Source organism: Caretta caretta, chromosome 5 (genome assembly GCF_965140235.1).
Source record: "Caretta caretta isolate rCarCar2 chromosome 5, rCarCar1.hap1, whole genome shotgun sequence".
In the NCBI taxonomy this organism is placed as follows: Eukaryota; Metazoa; Chordata; order Testudines; family Cheloniidae; genus Caretta; species Caretta caretta.
Genome location: NC_134210.1, coordinates 104981453 through 105001232, shown reverse-complemented (window position 1 = coordinate 105001232; position 19780 = coordinate 104981453).

Below are 19780 nucleotides of genomic sequence, written 5' to 3'. Positions count from 1 at the left end.
AATCTCCCTAACATCCTCAGCCGTGAAGACTGAAGCAAAGAATTCATTTAGTTTCTCCGCAATGACTTTGTTGTCTTTAAGTGTTCCTTTTGTATCTTGATTATCCAGGGACCCCACTGGTTGTTTAGCAGGCTTCCTGCTTCTGATGTACTTAAAAAACATTTTGTTATTACCTTTTGAGTTTTTGGCTAGCTGTTCTTTTCTTATTACATTTTTACACTTAATTTGGCAGTGTTTATGCGCCTTTCTATTTACCTAACCAGGATTTGACTTCCACTTTTTAAAAGATGCCTTTTTATCTCTCACTGCTTCTTTTACATGGTTGTTAAGTCACGGTGGCTCTTTTTTAGTTCTTTTACTGTGTTTTTTAATTTGGGGTATACATTTAAGTTGAGCCTCTATTATGGTGTCTTTGAAAAGCGTCCATGCAGCTTGCAGGGATTTCACTCTTATCACTGTACCTTTTAATTTCTGTTTTACTAACTTCCTCATTTTTGCATAGTTCCCCTTTCTGAAATTAAATGCCACAGTGTTGGGCTGCTGGGCACCACAGCTATGTTAAATGTTATTATATTATGGTCACTATTTCCAGGTGGTCCTGTTATAGTTACCGCTTGGACCAGATCTTGCGCTCCACTCAGGACTAGATCGAGAATTGCCTCTCCCCTTGTGGGTTCCTGTACCAGCTGCTCCAAGAAGCAGTCATTTAAAGTATGGAGAAATTTTGTTTCTGCATTTCATCCTGAGCTGAAATGTACCCAGTTAATATGGGGATAATTGAAATCCCCCACTATTATTGAGTTCTTTATTTTGATAGCCTCTCTAATCTTCCCTAGCATTTCATCGTCACTATCACTGTCCTGGTCAGGTGGTTGATAATAGATCCCTACTATTATATTCTTATTAGAGCATGGAATTACTATCCATGGAGATTCTATGGAACATGTGGATTTATTTAAGAGTTTTACTTCATTTGATTCTACAGTTTCTTTCACATATAGTGCCACTCCCCCCACACATGACCTGTTCTGTCCTTCCGATATATTTTGTACCCTGGAATGTTTGTGTCCCATTGATTGTCCTCACTCCACCAGGTTTCTCTGATGTCTGTTATATCCATATCTTCCTTTAACACAAGGCACTCTAGTTCACCCATCTTCTTATTTAGACTTCTAGCATTTGTGTACAAGCACTTTAAAAACTTGTCACTGTTTATTTGTCTGCCCTTTTCTGATGTGTCAGATTATTTTTTATGTGAGAGTTTCTCGTCTGATCTGGCCTATACTTTATCCTCTTCCATCCTCTCCTCCTGACTAAAACCAATAGACTCTCCTTTAAGAGAAGTCTCTGTCTGATCCACATGCTCCTCTGCAGCAATTGGCTTTCCCCCATCTCTTAGTTTAAAAACTGCTCTGCAACTTTTTTAATGTTAAGTGTTTAAGGTGGACTAGGAAGAGATATGTAGGGGCAGAGGATGGATTGGAGCAGAAACTTTGGAGATGGATGACAAGAGATGGTGGGGCTCGTGGCAGAAAACAATTAGTTTGAAACAGGATTGATTAGACTGGGAAACCAGAGGATCTATGAGGAACAAAAGATGACTGGACTGGTGGGAACATAAGGCCAACTTTGTGGGTGCTCTGGGGCTGGAGCACCCACAAGGAAAAAATGGTGGGTGCTGAGCACCCACTGGCAGCCCCCCATCAGCCCTCCCCCCCCCCAGCACCTCCCACCTGCCATCGGGCCCTACAGATCAGCACCTCCACCTCCCTCCCCGTGCCTCCCGCCCGCTGCGATCAGCTGTTTTGCGGCGTTCAGGAGGGGAGGAGCGAGGATGTGGCACACTCAGGGGAGGAGGTGGAACTGAGAGGGAAGAAGCGGGGCAGGGTGGGGCCTTGGGGGAAGGGGTGAAATGGGGGTGGGGCCTGGGGCAGAACTGGGGGTTGAGCACCCCCTGGCACTTTGGAAAGTCGGTGCCCGTGGGTGAGACTGTGGGAGAATGAGGAAGCCTAGGTGTAGGAAACAGACGCAGGGAAAAGAGAGAAGAAAAATGTCAAGTGGAGGAAGACACAATACATTTGAAACTTGTTTTAAGTATCTAAAAGAAAGTTGTATTGTAAAATATTAAAAAATCAAGCATTTGGGCTTATGGTAACTTTTTGTGGGAAAATGGGGGCTTTGGAATATGTGAATATGGATGGAAGGTGGGCACGGTGCTACTGTGTTTGCATTACCTACTAAGAAAAGTATAGGCTGGTTTTGAGAGAGAGAGTGTGTGTGTGTGTACACAAATGCTTGATTTTTCTGTATTTTACTGAACAAATTTCTTTTAAACACTGAAAACAAATTTCAAACATATTGTGTTTTCCTCAGTTATATTCTTCCTCTTTCTCTCTATGTAACATTTTGACTGCTAAGAACAGCTTGAGTGCTTCTGGAGCACAGGGGTTTTGGTGCACTCTTATTGGTGTCTTAATCGTCTATAATTTGCCATTGGCAAGTTAATCTAGAATGTTAAGTAAATGTAATTTGTTGTTGTTTGATTTGTGTCTAAAACTTTTTCTGAAATCTTCAAAAATGTAGGAAATTGTACTTCCTATCTTACAATTTCCCAAGAAAGGATCCCTGATTTAAATATGAATTGCCTCACTACAGCATCTCACAGACTCTCCATTTTTGTTTGCTTAACTACAGGCCTGTGAGAGCAGCTGGGGAGAGCATATAACCAGACAGACTCACACCAAGCAGGAGTCTCTGCTCTCTTCTCGGTAACGCTGGGGACAGACACTGAGGGGTTAGACAGAGGGAGAGATGGAGAAAATGTGCAGAGTCATGGAGCAGACAAAAGAAGCCATAGATGAGCCCTGGGGACACATGAGTGGAGAGATAGAAGGATGGAGGCCTAAGAGGACACAGGGTTAACAGAAGGAAAGAGCAAAAGGAGAAAATGTGAGCTGTTGAGGTAGAACATGGAGCCATTGTAGAGAAGGGGGAAAATTATAAGGGAGCCTTGGGGGAAGAGAGAGGAAGAGGGGGACAAAATCTTTATAAGGGATGTAAAGATTTTTTTCAAACAAGATGTCGGTCTGAGAGCCACTGCAAACATTTTGGTGTATTTTAGGGTTTTTTAGGGCTCCCCCCCCTTTCTTTCTGAGGGAAACTGCCCCCCCCCCCAAAAAAAAGTAAACCTAAAATCCACTGGCATGTGCACAGACCTGCTCAGCAGCTAAATTTTGTACAAAAATGTTTACATTGGCAGATACTTAACACCCTTGAAACCAATGTACTTACACCAGTGTAAAACTGACGTGAGTGGACGATCAGGCACTTTGACTACATTGAAGTTAATCTTAATTTACACTGGTTTAAGAGAGATCAGAATCAAGCCTAGTAAAAGTAAACACTTGGTGCAGAGATGCACCAAGCATTTGTAATAATACTTGTGTGTTACTTATGTAGAGCTGACTGTTTCTTGCATCACGTGAGGAGAACTATGGTAGGGGTCCTGGTTTTGACAATCATCTGGTCCTGTGGTCCTTCCATATTTTTGATGTACCTGTGAAGAAAAGCCACCATTACATGTGTCCTCCTGCAGCTGTATATATAATGGATATACATGGAACAATATACTTTTCCTCTCTGCTGCTATTGAGACAAGAAGGGCTGAAATGTTGGAGCGAGTTGATTCCATGCCCTTCAGAATGACAGTGAATGGAGTGAGAAGAGCTGCCCTTAAGTAAGGGCCCAGGGAATAGAGAAGTGACTGCTTTTGAATAACAAAGTAGTAACAAGAGGCTATATAAACATACAGTGAGACACAGTTCCTGTCTTGCAAAGATTATAGTCTATGAGCCAGGTTCTGCCACCCTTACTTAGGTTGAAATCAAGTGGACTACCAAGGAACAAGGTGCTACTCAGTGAAAGTAAGGAGAGCCCTAGACTAAGGGCTGGTCTACACTTACAGTGCTCCAGCGGCCCAGCTGCACCAGCTACCTACACCAACAGGAGAGCTTTTTCTGTCTGTAGGTACTCCACCTCCATGAGAGGCAGTAGCTAGGTTGACGGGAGAAGCCCTGTCTACACCGGGGGTTAGCTCAGTATAACTGTGGCTCATGGGTGTGGATTTTCCACACCCCTGAGAAACATAGTTACGCCAACATAACTTGCTAGTGTAGACCAAGCCTAAAACAAGATGCAGTAGTTGTATCAGACAATGCACAAAGATAGGGAGACATAAAATAAGGGCACTATCATTTAATAAACGTTTAACTAAAACTGAGTCAAATTGCCAAATTATTCCCTTGTGTACATTAATTTCATTGGAGTTACACTAAGAATTAATTTAACCAAGTGTGCTTTTCATTTCTTTTAAAAATCACCTAATTAACTGTAGAGTGAATAAGGATGTCAATTTTAGTTTTTTAGGTGTCAATCTTAAAATTGACTAATAGCTCAGAAAATAGCAGTTTCTTATCTGTGTATGGTTGTTAAGACCCATTTGCTTAATTTTCAATGGTCTCTGGCACTGTTTACTACAATGAAGGTATCACTGAAAAACGTATTACAAGAAATAAACAAACCTGATTGCATTGTGATAAGTCAGAAGCCTATCCAAGATTTTAATAATTTTATTTTAGCATTCAGATACATTCTGTGGCCCCAGTCCTGTTTACACATGTGCGGTGCTGTATTTTCTTTCAAGATTTATTTACAAATGTAATGGCACAAAGATCCTTTAGATGATTCCCTTATATCAAGAGGCCTAACTTGTGAGTAAAATCATTGTGTTGATTATAGTAATTATAATATAGTTAATTATAGTATAGATAAACATTTTCTATACATGATAACAGCCTATTATAGAAAAATAAGGTCATCCATTTAAAGATCTGTTAATAACCACTTAAGAAATAGATGGAAGTAACATTAAGTTTAGGGGTTAAGAGTCATTAAGGGTCAGTTCATTCGCCCGGCTTCAAGTACAGAAATCAAACTTTTGTTGTCAGTGGTGAGGGGAGGATATGTTTGAGCTTTAGCTCCATGAAGCCCTCCTTTCTCTAACTCACAGATACATCTGTAAGCAACTTCTGTACATTTGGGATTCTTAAGTTTTTTGAAGTGGTATAGCAGGGAGGAGGCGGGGCCAAGGGAGAAGCACTCTCCACAATATCATTACCCTCCAAATCTACAAGGATTTCCCTGTAAAGGATAGTACTGTCTGCATTATGTTATTGAAAATTATACTCTGCCCTCAGAACCTTGTCATGGTGTGTGGGAGGGGGGCTGACCCAGGGAATTGCACTGAGGCACTGGGCTTCTGAGGAAACACATCTACCCTCTGTGAATGTTCTGAGTTCCTCACAGCTACTCTTACATCTTTCTCTCCACAATAGAATGATTTGTGCAAAACTCTGCCAGTTGAAGCTCATGAAGTTTCCTGGCACTTTGTGCATTTTTCTTATCTAGGTCATGATTTGGTCATAAAATACATAGTTAGCATATCACTCAGTTGGGTGAAATTAAGGATATCGCTATCTTGTTTCCCACATGTGGCTGCATTTTTTTGAGAGTTAAAGTGAATTTTAATATGTAGTGTGATACAGGAGGGCCAAGGAGCAGTGGTAGAATGGTCGAGGGGAAATATATAATCCCTAGGCTAATTAAGGCATGGTTCTCTGTAGACTAGGGAGGGTTGCTACAGGTTAATTGGAGTACCTGCAGTCAATTAAGGCCCTGTCAGGAACCTAATAAAAACCCCCTGCTTCAGGCAGTCAGGGGAGGAGGAGGGAGAGAAGACTGGAGCTTGGAGGTGTGGTGTGAGAGCTGAAAAACCAGAGCACCTAAATAAGGGAGACTCCCTCCTGCATCTAAGGACTGAAGGTAACCCCACCCAAGGAGGAAGAGGGTAAGAAACCTGCAGGGGTTAAGAGGGGCTGGGACTCAGAGCGAGGAGCAAATCCAGACCCCTCCCCTGCTTCCCTCCTCTACCATCTTCCTGGGCCACTAGCGGGGCCTTCGGCACCCAAGAGTAGGGGAAAAGGGAGGTATCTTAGTCCTACCCCACCCACCCCTGCAAGAAAAGCAAAGAACCCACCATGTGAACATTGGCCATTTTTTCACAGTAGTTTGTAATTCTGTAAAGTGTTTATAGGTTTGCAAATAAATAACTAAATAGTAATACTAATTAATAAATGGAGCCCTATTGAAACTAAACATTGAGCTATTGTGACAAAGCATTAGTGTATTATTCATACTAAACATTTATAGGATGTAGAGAGAATGTTAGTGTTGACTGTTAAGGATAATTTCTTTTAAAATACATATTTTATACCAGTCTGAATATATGGTATTCGCACAGTAAAATTTTTGTTCAGATACTGCATCTCTTCCTTCAGAACGGAACTGATAGCTGATGGGCCCAGGCAGGAACCTTCACCATTGCCATGGCAGCATTGCACTACTGGTTGACTGTATTGTGAGGATTACATACCTTGTTCTGAAGTGTTAGCTACTGGAAGCAGCTCATGTGAAGTTAATAAAAGTATTGTGAGTCAAATCCTCCATTGGTTTTGCAGGAACTTTTCCAGTGAATCCTAAATCCTGCAGCAAAAAAACTTCAGGATCAGACCTGATGATCACTTTAGATAAGCTATTACCAGCAGGACAGTGGGGTGGGAGGAGGTATTGTTTCATGATCTCTGTGTGTATATAAAGTCTGCTGCAGTTTCCACGGTATACATCTGATGAAGTGAGCTGTAGCTCACGAAAGCTCATGCTCAAATAAATTGGTTAGTCTCTAAGGTGCTACAAGTACTCCTTTTCTTTTTGCGAATACAGACTAACACGGCTGTTACTCTGAAACCTGCTGAGCTTCAGTTCATTTGCAAATTTGACACCACCAGCTCAGAATTAAACAAAGACTGTGAATGGCTAGCCAACTACAAAAGCAGTTTCTCCTCCCTTGGTGTTCACACCTCAACTGCTAGAAGAGGGCCTCATCCTCCCTGATTTGAACTAACCTCATTATCCCTAGCCTGATTCTTCCTTGCATATTTATACCTGCCTCTGGAAATTTCCACTACATGCATCCGACAAAGTGGGTATTCACCCACGAAAGCTTATGCTCCAATATGTCTGTTAGTCTATAAGGTGCCACAAGACTTGTTGCTTAAGTTAGGTTGTATGTGATAGAAATCTTCTGTTAGTTTCAATTGAGAATTAGTATTGCATCAGAATCAAGATTTGATAGAAAAGCTAATTTTAAAATCAGTGGAACATCTCTAAAGCATCCATCTTGATTTAAGATTTGATAAAAATCCTCCAACCAATGAAACAATCCTACTGAATCTGCATGACTAGCAAATCTATAGGTCATCTTTAATTTTAACAGTTTTATACTTGGGGGTAACAGAACTCCACATCCAATTTTATTACTTACTGGCATGCATAATAACTACCTGTCCTGCTGTCTGGAGTGGCTCACAACAGTGGTTGCTAACCTCAGGGCTAAGAAAAAAAAAAAAAGAGAGAGTTATTACAAGGTTAAATCAGGCAAGTATATGTAGACAAATGAGTTAGTCATCCAAAAGATGACCGTTCTAGTAATCTGTCAATTCTGAATGTCTTTTACCCAGGTTGACCCAGGGTACCTCTTCTCTTTCGTAGCTCGGCCCTATAAAAGTCCAAATAGCAGAAGAAATTAAACATTTTTCTTATCAGCTGTTTTTATTTACTTTTTCCAGAATTCAAGCTGATGGGATGAGCCCTTTTGCATGTAGTCCCTTCATAGGAATAAGGGGCAATTAACAAAGTCTTTGTATTGTGATGTCCTACAATGGCCCATTTAGTTTTGATAGGCCATCTTGATTGGGTAGGAGACAATCCCTCCTGACTGGGTTCAGTTTCAGTGCAAACTTTTTTTTTTAAAGTTGCAAAACAAAAACTTAAATAGTACCTTATAACGTGATAAAGAAATTGTAAGTGAAAGTAATGCATGTAGCAAATTACAAGCATTTCATAAAGTTTAAACACATTGTTATATGTTCAATTACCATCTTAATCATACTAACAGGTGAAACAGACTGGTTTCTAGCAATGAATTTGTCAGTGCTCAAATGAGGCCTAAAGCCTTGGCAAGAGCAGGAATCTCTTCTGCCAGCATCACACTATCTTCTGAGCATCCATTTTTCAATTGTTTTAAAATATTACTCCAAATGTCTAGTTTAGAGTCCTAGAGCTTGCAAAATTGCATAGAGCAACTCATTAAAGAGGTTTTTTTACTTTCATTTCTGTTTCTAAAATAACTTGGGACCTAGTTTAGTTCCCATTGTAGTCAGTGGAAACACTCCTGTTAACAATAGGTTTCAGAGGAACAGCCGTGTTAGTCTGTATTCGCAAAAAGAAAAGGAGTACTTGTGGCACCTTAGAGACTAACCAATTTATTTGAGCATGAGCTTTCGTGAGCTACAGCTCACTTCATCAGATGCTGTAGCTCACGAAAGCTCATGCTCAAATAAATTGGTTAGTCTCTAAGGTGCCACAAGTACTCCTTTTCTTTTTACTCCTGTTAACATCAACAAGTCCTTGCTAAAGTAGTTTTTAAATATTAAAAACACTTTTTTTTTCTCCTGAAACAATGTGGAAAATTTAAGTTCAGTCTGAATCTTTATTGCAAAATAATAAACCTACAAAAACAGATTTATATAGAAACATTAATGTAACTGTAACTATCTGGGTAATACTGACATCCAGTGCCAGTCTTACATGTCCTGGAGAAATTGGTAAGAACTGCCGTAGGGTGGGCTGAAGTAGATTTGTTCCAATACCCTTTTCTTCTACTTAACAAGAATCTCCTGCAATCATTCCCACTGCCAGTGAGGCAAAGAAGAACCTACTTTATTTACCATCTTTGCTGGAATCTCTTTAAGAAAAAGGTAAATAAGAAAATAATCATTTAAATGGCCACATTAAACAAGATACACTGGCTACATTTTTCAGAGTAACAGCCGTGTTAGTCTGTATTCGCAAAAAGAAAAGGAGTACTTGTGGCACCAAATAAATTGGTTAGTCTCTAAGGTGCCACAAGTACTGCTTTTCTTTTTGTGGCTACATTGTTACCTTCACCTCTCAAACTCAGATTCTTCTTCGAGTGCTTTCGCAGATTGATTCCAATTAGATGTGTGCCGGATGTTTCCCCTAGCAGTACCCGCCGGGTAGGCTGTGAAGCCCCCGGAGACACACCTTCATGGCACCACATATAGGGCCCTGCCGACCCGCTGCCTCTCCAGTTCCTTCTTGCAGCCAGTGACAGTCGGCACATTTAGTCTCTTGTCTTCATGAGCGATCCTCTAGCATAGTTTCTGTAAATAGTTGAAGAGAGAGTTTTAAAATTTTACAGTTAGTTTAGGTATTTGAACTTGGGTTACTGGGGGTTCCCCCCCCACAACCCTGTTTCCTCTTCCCTCTCCTGGGCCCGGGGTATGCCTCAGACCCCAGGATTTAAACCATGTGGGGTTTGCCAAAAGACTGTGCCTAAGGGAGACCCACACATGGCTTGTCTAAAGTGCATGGGGATGTCCCACCAAACGGACAGGAGCAAGTTCTGCAGGAGTTTTTGCCCCCACACAAAAAAGAAAGGGACCAAAGACTGAAGCTGCTGCTAATGGAAGCAGCTCTGTGCCCTCAGTCTGAGTTGAGCCTCATGGACACGGCACCAGGCTCCTTGGCATCGGTGTGCAGCGCACCAGCTTCAATACAGGATGCAGCACCAAGGAAGGGATCTGGGGTCAGAGACCCTTGGCACCAGCACTCCCTGGCACTGAAGTCTGCTGCATGGGAGCAATCGCGGCACCAATCACAGTCACCTGTGCTAAGGAAGAAGTACAGGAAGACTGACAGGTGGCGCTCCCCCTCTCGAGCAACAGAACGGGAGCCACCCTCTGCCAGGGAGTGCGACCTCTGCCAGGCCACCTCTCCCCTCTGGCTCAACAGCCAGCACTGTCGACTCGGGGCCCCTAGCAGGAGTCATTGAGTCCATGAGTCCAGTGCCACCAGAGAAGACCCAGGTGGAAGACTTAGACATTCCTTCCACACTGGAGACTTTCGAGGTGGCCTGAAACCATATAGCCCTGACCAGTCTGCACTCTCCCAACCAGCATGAGAGTTCACTGGCCCCAAGGCACCACAGAGACCACTGGTGCAGTCCAAGGGCAAGTCTGCTATGACTGGGTGCCGACCTCCATATTCCTGGCACCCGATGGGCATGGCATTGCCGTGGTCTCCATGCTCGGACTCCTTGGAGTCCGAATCTGTGGTAGACTCCTCTGTGTCCCAGAGGCGCTGACACCGTAGCCGTCGGCACTCACAGACTGCGGGGATGACGCAGACCTTCCCTCCAGTGCTATGGCCAACACAAGGGCAGGTACCAGCCCAGAGGCTGGCACAGTGGCCCTTCTGGACCCAGTGGGCCATACCATCAGTCCCAGGGGTCCGTCTCCTGGTGCTCCTTTTCGTCACATCCAAGGGAAGGACTGCATCCAGGACCAGGGACCCCTCTTGGGCATCGGCCACTGCTAGTGTGACTACCACCAGTACCGTGCCCGGTACTGTGCCCAGGAACGGCACCAGGCCTGGCACCATGCCCGGCATGGGCGCTACAACCAGCGCTGCAGAAGGCACTGCGACCAGCACCATGACCAGTACTGCAACTGGCACCGAGGTGGATACTGATTTGGGGGTGGAGCCATAGCAGTTTGAAGAGCTGGATGGGCAGGACGGACCCTCCCTGGCTCAGGGCTCCTTGTCATCGTTACCAGACGAGGCAGTGTCAGGAACCTCCTTGGGGCTGCCTCCTCCTGACAGTAGAGCCCACCTTGAACTCCTGAGGCGGGTTGCTCAGAATCTGGGGATACAAATGAAAGAGGTCACCAAGGTGTGAGACCCAATGGTGGACATTTTATCCCCCACGGGGCCTACCCGGGTGGCTCTTCCCCTGATTTAAAACTATTCAGGAGAACACGCAGACCTTCTGGCAAATGCCGGCCTCTCTAGCCCCTACAGCTAAGGGGGTCAAGAGGAAATAGTTTGTTCCCTCAAAGGGTGAACAAATATTTGTTCACCCCTCTCCACCCCCCGCCCCCGGCCTCATTGGTGGTAGTGGCTGTTAACGAGTGGGAAGTTAAGACCAAAGCAGACTGAAGAACTTCAAAAAGATCTCACAAAACTAAGTGATTGGACAACAAAATGGCAAATGAAATTTCATGTGGATAAATGTAAAGTAATGCACATTGGAAAAAATAACCCCAACTATACATACAATATGATGGGGACTAATTTAGCTACAACTAATCAGGAGAAAGATCTTGGAATCATCATGGATAGTTCTCTGAAGATGTCCACGCAGTGTGCAACAGCAGTCAAAAAAGCAAATGGGATGTTAGGAATCATTAAAGGGATCAAGAGTAAGACATACGATATCTTTTTGCCCTTATATAAATCCATGGTACGCCCATATCTTGAATACTGCATACAGATGTGGTCTCCTCATCTCAAAAAAGATAAACTGGCAGTAGAAAAGGTTCAGAGAAGGGCAACTAAAATGATTAGGGGTTTGGAACAGGTCTCATATGAGGAGAGATTAAAGAGGCTAGGACTTTTCAGCTTGGAAAAGAGGAGACTAAGGGGGGTATATGATAGAGGTATATAAAGTCATGAGTGGTGTGGAGAAAGTGAATAAGGAAAAGTTATTTACTTGTTCCCATAATACAAGAACTAGGGGCCACCAAATGAAATTAATGGGTAGCAGGTTTAAAACAAATAAGAGGAAGTTCTTCACCCAGCGCACAGTCAACCTGTGGAACTCTTTGCCTGAGGATGTTGTGAAGGCTAGGACTGTAACAGGGTTTAAAAAAGAACTAGATGAATTCATGGAGGTTAAGTCCGTAAATGGCTATTACTCAGAATGAGTAAGGAATGGTGTCCCTAGCCTCTGTTTGTCAGAGGGTTGAGCTGGATGGCAGGAGGGAGATCACTTGATCATTACCTGTTAGGTTCACTCCATCTGGGGCACCTGGCATTGGCCACTGTCGGTAGACAGGATACTGGGCTGGATGGACCTTTGGCCATTCTGACCCAGTATGGCCATTCTTCTGAGAGGCAAGGTCAGCAGTGGCCTACCTCTAGAGCTAAGGACACAAAGAAGCTGGACCTCTAGAAACACTGGAATGCGTTGTCTAGGGAGGTGGTGGAATCTCCTTCCTTAGAAGTTTTTAAGGTCAGGCTTGACAAAGCCCTGGCTGGGATGATTTAATTGGGGATGGGTCCTGCTTTTGAGCAGGGGGTTGGACTAGATGACCCTCCTGAGGTCCCTTCCAACCCTGATATTCTATGATTCTGTGATTCTCTTCGGGAGGAAGATATACTCCACCGGAGGGCTCCAGCTTCGCATTGTAAACCAGTAGGTGATCCTTAGCCGATATAACTTTAAATCATGGTATGCAATGTCCAAATCCTTGGACCTTGTCCCAGTGGACGCTAACTCTGAATTCTCGGTCCTGGTGGATGAGGGTAAGGCAGTCGCCAGAATATCACTGTAAGACGTGCTGGCCTCGGCAGACTCTGCAATGTGCCCCATGTCCTTGGGTATCGTGATGCGCCATTGCTCCTGGCTGTATGCCTGGGGCCTCCCCATGGAGATCCAACAGACAATCCAGGATCTCCCATTCAAGGGCGCTACACTAATCTCAGAAATGATGGACTTGAAACGCCATAGCTTAAAAGACTTCCGAGCCACTCTAGGATTGCTGAGGCTGCACGCTCCGGCTACCCAGCATAGACAATTTAGGCCTCCGCACACGCCACAGCCATACCAGGGCCAGCCCCGACAGGACCATAATCGCAGGCAACCCAGAAATCAGAACCGCTGTCACCAACCCCAAATGCCGAACAACTGGGGATTTGCGTCATTTAGGCACCAGGTCCTAGGCAGACCTTTTGAGGATGCGCCCGAGGGTGATATACCAACCAGTGAACTGGATCCTTCTTTCCCCTTTTCAGTACATCTATTCCATTTCTACTGGGCATGGTCCTAAATTAACTCAGACCGTTGGGTAGAAAGGGGATACTCTCTCCAAGTCTCTTCAGCCCCCCTCACCTCCCTTCCCCATCCCTCTTCAGGGGCCCTTCTCACAAGCAACTCCTTATGCAGGAGGTACAAACCCTCCTATCAGTAGGAGCTGTGGAGGAGGTTCCGCTGGAGCTCAGGGGCAAGGGGTTTTACTCCCGGTATTTCCTAATACCAAAAGCAAAGGAGGGCCTCAGTCCCATCTTGGACCTGCGCAACCTCAACAACCTCATGAAGAAACTAAAGTTTTGCATGGTCTCTTTGGCCGCTATTATCCCATCCCTGGATCCAGGAGATTGGTATGCCTCTTTCAACTTGAAGGACGCATGTGTCCACATTTCCATAATTCTGCCCCACAGGCACTTCCTAAGGTTTGTAGTGGGAGGCACTCATTACCAATTCACAGTGCTACCGTTCAGCCTGTCATTGGCACCTCGGGTGTTCACCAAATGTATGTGAGTCATGACTACCTTCCTGCGGAAAGGGCAGGTTCAGGTATTTCCATACCTTGACAACTGGCTAGTGAAGGGCCGATCCAGGACACAAGTGAATCAACAGATCAGTCTGATAAGATCCACCTTCGACTCATTGACTCCTCCTAAACATTCAAAAGTCAACACTCGCCTCTAATCAGAGAATGGAGTTCATGGGGTAGAGCTAGACTCAAGACAGGCAAGAGCTTTCCTACCTCAATCCTTCTTTCAGGCCAGTCATGACATCATACAAGACCTCAGACGATTCCCTACAACCACGGCAAGGAGTTGCTTGAAATTCCTGGGTCACATGGCATGTTGCACATATATGGTGCAATATGCAAGACTCAGACCTTTCCAGGCTTGGCTAGCATCTTTGTATCGACCAAGCAGAGAGAGCCTAGACAAAGTAGTCACTCTTCCACCGTGGGCTCTCGAGTCTCTTCAGTGGTGGCTCGACCCTCACATGGTGTGTGCAGGGGTGCCTTCTCCAAACCTTGCCCCTCATTATGTCTGGCCACCGATGCCTCAACCATGGGGTGGGAGGTGCACCTCGGAGAGCACAGAACTCAGGGCCTCTGGTTTCCAGAGGAGGTGCTGCTTCACATCAACATCAGGGAGCTGAGAGTGGTTCATCTGGCGTGTCAGATCTTTTGGCCTCACCTGGAGGGCAAATTCATATCAGTCCTGACAGACAATACAACAGTGATGTTTTATATCAGCAGACAGGGGGAGCATGCTCCTCTCCCCTATTTCAGGAAGCCCTCAATCTCTGGGAGTTATACATAGGACGCTTCCAGGAGTATCGAGTGTTATATCTCCCTAGATCTCAGAACAAGCTAGTGGACCATCTTAGCAGGTCTTTTCACAGTCATGAGTGGTCCATTCTCCCGGACGTAATAAATAATATCCCCCACTGGTGGGGAGTTCCCCAGATCAACTTGTTCGCCACAAGGACAACAGGAAGTTCCTGTGATTCTGCTCCTTCTTAAACCACAGCCTGGGTTCATTGAAGATGCATTTCTTCTTCCACGGAAGGACCACCTCTTCTACACGTTCCCACCTATTCCGCTCGTTCACAAGGTCCTCCTCAAGATCCAGAGTGACAGAGCCTCCGTGATCTTGGTGGCACCAGCCTGGCCACATCAGCATTGGTTACTCCTGGGGGAATTGTGCGGCAAAAAATTAAAACTTTTGCACACAATATTTGAAAAGTCTGCAAAATTCAGCATATTGTATTTGTCAAAATAACAATATAATCATGCCAGTTACAATTATTTTGGTCATTTATTTCAAAATATCTGTCAGCAAGTATGTCTGTAACAATAGAGACCAAAAAAAAAAGATTCCTTACTAGACATATTAATACAGAACTTCTGTATTGTAATTTAAATGAATTACACGAACTGTATTTCCTGCATCTGTCAGAAGCAGTGCAAAGGCTTGGGGAATCAGGGGTAACGGAAGAGCGAAGGAGCCTAGGAGCGAAGCTGGAGGGTGTTGGGGGTGTGTGGGAGGTTTTTCTTTGTAGGGGGGAAAGATTGTTATGGTGTTGGGAAGCCTCCCCCAGGCAGACCCTGGCTGACCCCAACTCTCTCCCATTCAGTCAGGCACATCTGCCCCTGTCCCCGCAACCCTCATCCCCATGGGTCTCTGCACCCCCCCCATCCCCAGGCTCAACGCTGTCATGCCACTAGCTCCTGAGTCATGCTCCAGTCTGTCCCCCCACCCCCCCACTAGCCAGTCTGAACCCTGGTCTGTGACACACATACTCCAGCAGCACTGTGTGCCCAACTCTGTCCTAACCTGGCTCTGTGGGCAGGATGCTGTGATGAACTCTACTTCTGGCCATAGAATTTTGTATTTTCCCGCTTTAAAAAACATTTTGCTTAGGTGCTGCAGTTTGGCCTTTTGCCCACCAGTGGCCGCTGTGGCGCTGGGACAGCCGGCATGAATGCAGATGGCTGTTCTGACACCACAGCAGCCTCTGGTGGGCAAAAGGTGGAACTGCATCACTTCTTAGGCAAAATGTTTTTATGTGACAAAATTATGTGAGGCAGATGAATTCTGCACGTCTGCAGAATTCCTCAGAATCCCCCCACAAGTAATTGGTACACCATGCTACTGGAGCGATCACTGGATAGTCCAATCCCCCAGCTGTTAATTTCAGGCCTTTATTACTCAACGTCATGGCCGTCTCCAGCATCCCAATCTCAAGTCTCTCCACCATCGACCAGAGCTAGCTACTTAGCCAAGTGGAAAAAATTTGTGATTTGATGCTCGCAGAGCCGTATCCCTCTGACACAATTGTCTGTTCCCTTTATCTTGGACTACCTGCTAAAATTGACACAGCAGAGCTTGTCACGCTCGTTGATAAAGGTTCACTTGGCTGCTGTCTTGGCTTTTCACCCAGGAGAACATGGCCGCTCCGTCTTTGCTAATCCGATGATGTGAATGTTTCTTAAAGGGTTAGACAGACTATATCCTCAAATCCAGCAGCCCACCCCAGCTTGGGACCTTAACCTGGTATTCTCTAGACTGATGGGGCCTCTATTCGAGCCCCTACCGACATGCTCACTACTCTATCTGTCTTATAAGGTGGCTTTTCTGGTCGTGATAACTTCATCCAGGAGGGTGTCTGAGCTCAAGGCCCTCATATCCAACCCTCCCTATACCATCTTTTACAAGGACAAGGTGCAACTTCAAGCTCACCCAGCGTTCCTCCCGAAGGTGGTCTCAAACTTCCACGCCAACCAAGAAATATTCCTTCCAGTTTTTTTCCCAAAGCCTCATGCCAATAGCTACGAGCAGAGGCTCCACTCCCTGGACATTTGGCATGCACTGGCCTTTTATATTGAACGAACTAAGCTGTTCCACCAGTTGTACCAGCTGTTTGTCACAGTGGTGGACAGGATGAAGGGCCCCCCAGTGTCCGCCCAAAGGATATCATCGTGGATCAGGTCCTGTATCTGGGCATGTTACGACCTAGCAAAGGTCCCTGCCCCCGTTCTGACAGCGCATTCCACCAGAGCTCAGGCATCTTCGGTGACCTTCCTGGCCTAGGTCCCGATCCAGGAGATCTGTTAGGGCAGTAATGTGGTCCTCGGTCCACACCTTCACTTCCCATTATGCTATCACCCAGCATGCCAGGGACGATGCAGCATTCGGCAGAGCAGTACGTCAGTCAGCAATTCCATGAACTCCAATCCTACCTCCTAGGTAAGGCTTGGGAGTCCCCTAATTGGAATCGATATGAGCAAGCACTTGAAGAAAAAATGGTCACCTATCTTCTCGTAACTGTTGTTCTTTGAGATGTGCTGCTCATATTCATTCCAAATCCAACCAACCCCCCCACCCCACCCCCTGTCGGAGTAATCCGGCAAGAAGGAACTGGGGAGCCAGCAGGTCGGCAGGACCCTACATGCGGTGCCATGAAGGCATGACTCCAGGGGGCTCCATAGCCGACCCAACGGGTACTGCTAGGGGAAAAACCTTCCGGTGACCGTGCACAGGGCGTGCACTCACCTAATTGGAATGAATATGAGCAGCACATCTCAAAGAACAGTTACGAGAAGGTAGGTAACCGTTTTTTCATGAACCTTGGGATGGAGATCTAGTGATAGTACACAAATCTTTTTTCCCCCCCTAATATAGCTAATTTCATGCACATTAAGGGCCATATTTTCAAAGTGGCCTCAGCCTGGTATCTAAATTTATGTCCGCCATCTAAAACTTAGATATGCCAGCACAAATTGTGTAGTTTGTATACACAAAAACTTGTTTGTTCTGATTGTGCACTGACAGAAGAATTTGTCACAGATATCCTAAATACTAATCTGTCTGGAGTACCAAAGAAAGAATTTATAAAAATCAGCACTGGATATTCAAGTTATATGTATAGTAGCTCTATCCAGAATTAATTCTGGATACTGTACCTTATTTTTAACTGTCTCCAATAATTAAACAAAGGCATCTCTAAGAGAATGGGGTAGGTATCTAGTATAGATAAGGGAATGTATTCCTGTTAATCTCAGTCTGAAACCAGGATAACTGGTGTGAGGCCCTGAAGAGAAGGGGTCCACCATGATTTAGACCTGAAGCCAAAATCAGCCAGTCAAAGTAACAGATACTGTAACTACAACAGCGTTTCCTAAGAGAATCCCAACATGTTCATCTGTTCACCTGTTGCAGTTTTGTTAATTTAGATCCTGAAAAGATTTACATATTTGTGCACTGAAATCTGTGGGATTAACGTTAAACACATGCATAAAATTAGGTGTCCATGTTGACGCTGTTAGATCTGTCAGCAGCCTTCAACACCTTTGCTCATGAGTGTTTGTGAATTCCCCTGCAGACTGCAGTAATGGATGGTACCGTTCTGGGGTGGTAATATGTGGAGGTTGTTCACCTTAATTTGGAGCGCTATTATTTGGAGTTCCTGCAGGAATCTATCTTGGCTTCTCTCCTGTTCAATGTGTAATTGAAGTTGTTAGGAGGGTAGTTTAAAGATATGGGCTGCAGTGTTTTCAGTAGGCTGATGACACTCGGGTCTATGTGTCTCTCTCCTGATCCAGCCAGTGCTGATTATCGTCTAGCTCAGTGTCTAAGGGAGATTGTGGCATGGATGAGAGCTAACTGGCTGAAGCTCAGTCCAAATAGGACTGAGGTAATGCTCATAGGTAGGGTACCTTGTAGAACCAAGACTTTTTAGTTTGTAGCTTACAGAGAAATGGCCTCAATTGTTTACTGATTCATCTAAAAATCAGATCTCTTGTTTCTGCGTTGATATTAAATGCAGTTTTCATTTCATTTGGCTAAGAACTGAAAAAACAGTGAAATGCACACATACAATCTGTAGTTTTTCAAGCAATTATATTTTTGTTATTTAAATGTATATTCCCAATACACGAAGTGATTAGTCCTCAGTAAGGATCATTTGCTTGCTAAATTAGGTTTTCTAAAACACAGCTATTTTTGAGTTACGCAAGCAAAAAAACAACTCTGAATCTGATAGAAATACACATTCCCAATGGCTGGACCATTTGTTAAAAAGAATTGAAAAAATCATTTACAGGGTGAGACTTTGTGTACCAAGGCCAGAAATAATTGTTTTTTCACAGTCAGAAACCTCAGAAAACAAGAGTTTACAATGGAACTGCAATCTCAGCCACAACTAATTTGTCACTCATACATTGCTATTCACCTTCCATGCACTGAAGCAATCATAAGGAAAAGGATGAATACTAACAAAGGACTAAATCCCACAAACATATAAGTAACCTAATTAATAATAACAACTCATGAGAGCATTCACATTGATTTCAACTGGACTACTCGCATGAGTAAAATTACATATGTTTCCAGGATCAGGCCCAATGACGAGAGTCTTACTAGGGACACTGATTATCTAAATCAGGGCAGATTTAGGTTATGGTCAGAAAGGGCCATTGTTATTACCTAGTCTGACCTCCTGTATAACACAGGCCATAGAATTTTACCCATTCATTCCTGTATGAAGCTGAATAATGTGTGATGAGACTAGAGCATATCTTTTAGAAAGACATCCAGTTCTGATTTAGGAATTTCAAGTAATAGAGAATCCACTACAAGAAACATTCTGGTTTGACAATTGGACATTTATAGCCCACAACGGTGCTAACAGTGCACGTTTGAGACTTCATCGTCAAATAAGAGAGGCAAATCCATATATTAGCTATGTTAAAAATATTCTACACATGTACACCAGGAAGGAGAGAGTTCCGGGCTCACTTGGTTAACACATGCACCTCACAAGTCCCAAGGCAGTATTTCCATTTTCCTTACTAGTATGTCTTATTTTATTAGGAACTGTTGTTCATAATGTAAGAATACATTGCATTAAAAAATGTGTTTCAATTAAATGACTGATTGGGGCCAGCCACCACTTTGGCCCTTAGCCCAGACTAGGTCAGCCTTAAGCCACCACCCCACTGCTGTAGCTTTTATGGACATTGCAATAGAACAGAAGAGTCAGGGTGTGGGGATGTCCTGAAACATTCCCTGCAGTAGGGCTTCTGTTGTGAGCAGGGGACACAGAGCTGGCTTTGTGCTTAGCAGAAAGTCCCCTCCTCTAGAGGGATAAGGGCCATAAGGCAGTGACGGGCTGGACCTTGAGAGTTCATTGATCATTAGGACGGGTGTCTACAAT